The following is a 7,711-nucleotide window of genomic DNA, read 5'->3' as shown; positions in this document are numbered from 1 at the left end:
GAGCTGCATATCTCTTAAATGTTCATAATTTCATACCCATGCCCGCACGCTCAAACTCCTATTCTTAACAAGTAAAAACCTCATCAATAACTATCGATACATTCATGCTTCGGGTAAGATTGTGTGTGAATTTATTAGTATCGATATATTCATGCTTCGGGTAAGATTGTGTGTGAATTTATTAGTATCAATGTTTAAGATCATATTCAATGATCCATTATCAAAATTTCTTTATATTCTTAGTTCTCTCATCCTGATGATGGATCATTAGGTATGATCCAAAATGTTGATGCTAATAAAATCACACATAATCTTACGCAGAAGCATGAATATAGCATCAATAATTTAAAAGAAAAAAGAACAGCATAACTAATGAGAAGTATTCGTCCCTAAACTACTACAAGATATGTGTTTGAGGAGGACAAAGGACAACAATTTTCATAGTTCAGAATCCAAATTCAGAAGAACAAGGACAAGAATAAATCACCATAGCTTCATACCATTTGGACTAAATACAAAGAGAATATATCATATATTGCTATAATCATGTCTTGCTCATTGAGTAGCCAAAATTCTACTCTCACACAGACCTTATACACTAGGCATATCTTGTAGAGATGGCTCCATATAATCATACTAACCTTACAATACAATAGTAGAGCCCAGATTCAGCCCTATCCTCTACAAACCTGCGCAGCAATTTGAATCATCACAACAATCTTGGCCTTCTTGCTGCTCTCTCCAACTCAGCTTTGCCCCTCCTATGAAGCCATTCAAGAAAAAGAGCTCTCCTCCTCTCCTTTCCTATCATCTAAAGATTCCTTTCATCCTCACCTTCGTATGAAATGACAAATTCTTGAGTTGTTGACCTGTTCTTCGGGCTCTAGCTCTTCAGCAATCTGACAAAAATTATGCAAAACGCAGCAAGCGAGTATAGTCTGGGCAGCATACTTCACATCCACATTCAAATTCTCAAGTATCTTCCATCTCTTCTTTAAAATAGCAAAGGTGTCACCAATTTTTGCCTAGCCCCTGAGAAGATCCTCATCAAAGTGACTCTCTCAAATTGCGTCAGGATTGATCTCGTAAAAAGGAGTAATCACAGAGGCACTTAGAGGGAAGGAACCGTCGCCCACAACAAAAGGCCTTAAAATTGCACCTCCTCGCACTTGAATTTTTGGCTGTCGCAAGATCTCGCCTACCCTGAGCTTGCTCCAAATACTACTAGCCCTGACATTAGTAGCATTATCCGATCTTCCAGGAGCATTGCAGCACACATCCCAAAAGACCTTTTCCGAATCACAAACACCTTGTAAAAGCACACTGTAAAACCCATGGATAGACAAATAATCAACGGGCCTGTAAGAATTTCTTGGCTTAAGCTGGAGTTTGATATGAGTTCCCCCAATAGCAGCGCATATGTTGGGAATCACAGTAATAGATTCAAAATCGCTACTCAACCTTTGAATCCTTTCCTCTGTAGGAATTGTAATGTATTTTGAATATCATTTATTTCTTCTTGCCAGAACTCTGGTGATGATCTTGGTGTACTTTCTAACGATAGAAACCCCAAGATTGTACAAATCCCCTATTTTTCTTGGTGAATCTCTGTGTGCAAGCCTATGAATTACCATTTCCACAACTTTCTTAACATCCACCGGCTCCTGCACAAAATCTGTGTTAGGGTTTTCAATATAAGGCCTGATTTCCTCCATCAGATATGTGAAAGATGCAAATCCTGTCCTGTGATTCTTACGCCATTCTTTGTCCCTCGCATGGGCATCCACAAAGGTATGATTCTGGACCCCTTCCCAGGCCGTGCTATTTCTAGGAACTTTCCAGCATTCTCTGCCCATGTTTGGGAGACATGACGATGTGTAAAGAAAAGCGCAGAGGACTAAGAAGATCAATGAAAGAGGGGTTTCTAGCGGCAGATCTTCTGAGTGAAGAGGCTGGCTGCTTGATGGGATGTCACTTCCAAATGACTGGGTGCAGAAACATTACATGGGCGTCCATGAAGGTATGATTTTGGACCCCTTCCCAAGCCCTGCTATTTCTAGGAACTTTCCAGCACTCTCTGCCCATGTTTGGGAGACATGACGATGTGTAGAAATAAATGCAGAGGACTAAGAAGATCAATGAAAGAGGGGTTTCTGGCGGCAGATCTTCCGAGTGAAGAGACTGGCTGCTTGATGGGATGTCACTTCCGAATGACTGGGTGCAGAAGCATAGGAGCAGGAACTCCAATAACTCCATCTCCTCCCAATTCATTTGCTTTGGGCACACTTTTCTAATGGTAAAAGTGCGCTTAACTAGCACGATCTTCGATGAAGAATAACAGATTCCTCTTTTTTGCTCTATTATATATTGGGGACTCACATAAGGAAGATTCCATACATGTGTTTTCAATTAAAACCACATATAAGCATCCATGTCTTCATGGGTTCCACTGTTTGCTAGTGCTCGTCTCTTCATAATTGATCATTCTACTTCTAGAAGTTGCTTCCCCTAAATTTTTCAAGCAATCAGGTGGACTGTATACTGATTCCTGAATGCACAACCCTATCTTATAGCCGGCATCCATGAATTACTCTAATCGTTCTCTTCGTACTGCATCATTCCAAATACTAGATTCCAGTAACCTATTGCCTGATTTATATCCCTTAATATCGTGGGTGGAGGTGGATCCCATAAATTTCTCCTTGTGGACATGGGCTCTCAACCAAAAGAACATACTTGCGTTAACAGACGGGGTAAACATTTAGGGATACATGGCCTTCAAACAGAGGAATCACTAATTGATAGCATGGCTGTTCTGTTGAGAATTTAAAATTTAGCCCGACAGGTTTGCTGAATGAATCACTGAGCCCCAAATTAGATGCCAATTGAATCCGAGGGAAAAGATCTTCAATTTTTTCATTAGAAAGCTGATTTTGTACTCCAGTCTTCATTGTGAGGCTGCGGAATAAAGAAAATACTGCCAAGTCAATGAATTTGAAGCTCCAAAACATATTAAGGTTTTTTCCAGATTGTTTTGAAGTGTCATTTTGCTTTATTTTCCTTAAAAATGATCATATTTTCTACCGTGGGTGGAGCCTTGGAAATTTTACTATCTACTGCGCCATTGTTTGGTTGATCATGATCTATTCCTGTTGCCATCTTACGGATCATGGGTACTGCTTTAGATGCAAGGTAGATCCAACAGTTGCATAAAGATGGCTGTTGATCAAGGCATTGGATACTAAAATATACACAATACGTAGGTCAGGCGTCTGGCCTAAGGAATTTGCATCTAGGAATAAGAAATTTAGACTGACAACAGGTGCAAAATTAGAACCCAATGCGAGGTTCTCAGCCCTTTCTGTGCTCTAGAATATCTTGATACTTGCCAATTTGAAGTTGGTTGGCTTATTGAAAAAATTATTTACTTCTGGATTTTGAGCAGTTAGTGTATAAGAAAGAAGCAAGCAGTTTTATGAATGTCTCCACAGAGGAAAAAGAAAAGTAGTGAAATGTTTAGGAGGTACAATTGCAGACAATCGGACCAAGAGCGAAGTGAGACTTCGTTAGCATTTTTTTGCCATAGGAAAGAGGAAACTAGCTATTGTAGACAATCAGACCAAGAGCAAAGTGAGACTTCGTTAGCATTTTTTGGCCATAGGAAAGAGGAAACTAGCTATTGCATGTTTGTGTGCAATGGGCAAAGATCAATTAGAGAAGATTTTGGCGTGTTGTTTGTTTTATGTGTAGACTATATGTTGCTTATGCATACAAGGGTTGTAATGCGGAAGTGATGATTACATTAACCGCCAGCCACCAACCATCCTTTCTGACCGGACCAGCGAGACACGTGTCGACAAGGCGTTGTGTCACCAACATAAACCTCGAGCGACTTACCCATAGAGAGGTGGCGACGACCATCGATCGGCCTAGATTCGACGATCATGAAGACTCGTCATACTCCATGCTGTCCTTACCCCGGGCCTATCATAATTGGTGCCACCTCTGCAACCTTGTCGTATCCAACCGACACCTGGCAATACCTCAGTGACCGCACCCTGGCGAGACCTAGCCCCACTGACACGTGGCAACCTGTCGCTACGTCGCCATGGCGATATGGTGACAGTCATTGATCCTTACAGATCTGACGATCCTAAAGACTCGCCTCTTGACTGTGCTGGCTGAACTGAAGATCTGGCACACGTGGCTCCCTCTGATTCGCCGCCGTGACACCGAACTTTGCCAACTGGGCAGATGAAGTACCTGTCGTAACCCAACCGCTTGCTTGAAACCTCGCCGCTATCTTCTTCGGCCCACCAAACCTTGCCACCGAACATGCCAACTTACCGTCGTCGGCACATCTTTTCCGACGGGCGCTATGTCGCCATGGAAATTTTTGGGCCAACGCGTGATAGCGACATAGCACCTACAGCGCCGCAGAACATTTCTGACCCGCGCCATCCTCTGCCCTGCAAGCTGGACCCACCGAACACGTGGTGCCCTATCGCTACGTCGCTATAGTAAAGGTCACACATCTTCACCATGGCGATATGGCGACGACCATTGATCGGCCCTGATCTGATGGCGGAGAACTTGCGAGGCGTAAGAATATCATAAGGTTCGAAACTTAGGTAATTTTGATATCTTCGTGGGTATTAAAATATTAGTAATTGGGGAGGTGACCGTTGGGCGGGGTAACATTCAAATTTTGAAACTTGGCGGGGCAAACAAAATGTGGTAACATTCTAGCGACTCACAGGGGGCATGAGCCTACTCAATGCATAAGACCAGTGCCTGTAAACAATCCATTGGGCTATGGAGTCAAAAATGGGTCTAAAAGGTACAAATCTGAGAACTGCAAAACCCTAACCCTTTTTGAAAGGAAATCAAAACATAAAAAACCCTAGATTTGCCTCTGTAACTGAAGCAAAACAAAACTTCCTCTATAACCTGAGACTGTCAAAACTTCGGAGGCTGGCAACTCAAAAGGAGAACCCTGTGCACGTGCACTTCTTGAAAGGAAGGAAATAACAGAAAAGGGACTAGACTAATTATGTACATGGATTCACAATCTTCATCAAAAGCAAGCTTTAAGATAAATCCCATTGACTGGGATGGGTAGAACTTCACCGTTGGGTCTGCTCAGTTGGAATGCATTAGCCTGTTTGCAACTGGCAATTAGGTAAGGGCCACTCCACAATGCATCAAACTTAGAATGTCTTCCTGGTTTCGCTCTGTCTGAGTCCCACTTGAGGACTAAATCTCCTTCTCTGAAGGTTTTGGCCCTTGCATTCTTATCAAAACTCCTTTTCATTTGCTATTGATGCAACTCTAGGGTCTTTATAGCTTTATCCCTTTTTTCTTCTAGCTCCATCAGCTCTGCCATTCTTACTGACATGACACTATCTTCAATCAATTCCAGCTGATGAGCCAACTCCAAGGAAGGGAATTCCAGTGAAATTGGGAGTCTAGCCTCCCTACCATATACCAACACAAAAGGTGAATTCCCGATGGATCTCTTGGGCGTTATCCTATCAGCCCACAGAGCAGTTCTTAATTTCTTATGCCAGACCCTTTGATTGTCTTCTATTGTCCTCTTCATGATTCCGATCAGATTCTTGTTGGAAGACTTAGCCAAACCATTGCCCTGGGGATAATAATTTGATGATGTGCTTAGGTAGATATTTTGATTCATTGCCCATGCACAAATCTGGGTTCCAACAAAAGATTTAGCATTATCTGAGATGATAGTAGAAGGAGCACCAAACCTAGATACAATCCCATCGAGGAACTCAACCACTGATGGTTCTGTGGCATCCTTCAAGGCAACTACCTCTGTCCATCTAGTGAAATAATTAGTAGCAGCCAAAATCCATTTATGACCTGCACTAGATGGAGGGTTAATAGGGCCTATAAAATCCAACCCCCACTGGGTAAAGGGCTGATCCACCTGAATAGGATGAAGGGGGAGAGCTGCAAGCCTTTGTTTGCCTGAAAAGAAAGCACATTTCTCACATTTCCTCACATACCTATAACAATCATGGAACAGAGATGGCCAATAATAACCAGCCCTCATGATCTTCATGGCAGTTGTTCTTGCAGAGAAGTGGCTGCCATCAGGGCCATCATGAAGTTCTTTAATCATCCTCTCAGCTTGATCCTCTTCAATGCATCTCAACAGGGTCCCATTAAAATCCCTCCTGAATAAGATACTATCAATCACAACGTAGGGAATGGACTGCAGTCTATATTGTCTCCTTTTAGCTCTGTCCAATCCCTAAGGGTATCCATCCCCTGATAAGAAGCTCTTCATATTATTTATCCAGCTCTTTGGGCCGTTAACATTTCCTTCCTCCTGCTGCTCTGTTAATACCATAGCAGCCTCTTCATCAGAATTCTGACCTGACAACATTTCTTTGCACAATCCTCTCCCTCTTACCAGCTTGGTAATTTGAATATCAACATCATATTCCATTACCCTAGTGATCCATCCAGCTCTCTTTTCACTGATATCCTTGCTTAACAGAAAATCTTTTACACTAGCATGGGGCACCAACAAATGGATCCTATTGTGGGATAAGAGGTGCTTGAATTTCTTCAAGGCTCTGATGACTGCAAGGGCTTGCTTCTCAACAAAGCTATACTTATCTTCATATTCTTTGAGCCCCTCACTAAAGAAAGCTATGGGCTGCTCCTCATCCTTGCCATTTGTCTGAGTCAAGATAGCAGAGATACTCGACTCACCACCTAAAGTGTAGAGGATGAAATCTTTCTCAAAATTCGGGTTCATGAGAGTAGGGGCTGAGGCTATGGCTGTCTTGATCTCTTCAAAACTCTCCTTCCCCTCCTTGGTCCATGAGAAAACCATGTCTTTCTTAAGCATTGATGTAAGAGGTTTCACCATGGTAGCAAGATTAGGGATAAACCTTCTCACAAAGTTTATTCTACCAAGGAAACTTTGCAGCCCCTTCTTGTGTTTAAGAAGAGGAAGGGCAAGTATTGCCTTTGTTCTTTCTTGATCAATGGTCAGACCATCCTCAGATACAATGTGTCCCAATAATTTTCCTTGGCTTGTAGCAAAGACACACTTGGCTGGGTTGAGGGAAACCCCAAACTCTCTACACCTTAGAAATACCTGCCTTAGATGATCAAAATGATTTTCTACATCTTTTGAATATACAGTTATATCATCAAGGTATACTAAGACAAACTTATCAATTAATTTTTTGAAGGCCATCTCCATTGCCTTCTAAAATGTGGCACCTGCATTTATTAGTCCAAATGGCATCTTGTAGTAAGCATAGGTGCCCCATTTAGTAGTAAATGTTGTTTTATGTCTATCAGATTCTTTAACCAGCACTTGGTTGTAACCAGAGAATCCATCAAGAAAAGAGAACCTCCTTGACCCACTGACCTTGGATAGAATTTGCTCCATGGAAGGGAGAGGATGGTGATCTTTAAGAGAAGCCTGATTAAGATCCCTAAAGTCCACACACAATCTGATTTCCCCATTCTTCTTCCTTACAGGGACAAGGTTAGCTACCCATGATGAGTGTTTGACAGGAAATATTATATTGGCCTCTATCAACTTGGATAATTCTTTTCTCATTAGGGGCTCAATCTTAGGATTCACTGGCCTCTGTTTTTGCCTTACTGGTTTGGCCTTATCAACTAGATCTATGGTATGCTGAAACAAACTAGGGTCAAACCC

The 7,711-nt window shown here is 42.1% G+C and overlaps 1 pseudogene; it reads right to left on the bottom strand.

Moving 5' to 3' along the window:
* Nucleotides 1–502: 502 nt before the first annotated feature.
* Nucleotides 503–2,980, bottom strand: LOC149545348 (protein ANTAGONIST OF LIKE HETEROCHROMATIN PROTEIN 1-like; annotated as a pseudogene).
* Nucleotides 2,981–7,711: the final 4,731 nt, after the last annotated feature.

This window comes from Cupressus sempervirens, chromosome 7, assembly GCF_028749045.1.
Source record: "Cupressus sempervirens isolate cs-2001-9-10 chromosome 7, ASM2874904v1, whole genome shotgun sequence".
NCBI classification, from domain to species: Eukaryota; Viridiplantae; Streptophyta; class Pinopsida; order Cupressales; family Cupressaceae; genus Cupressus; species Cupressus sempervirens.
This window is presented reverse-complemented; position numbering and strand designations above follow the sequence as displayed.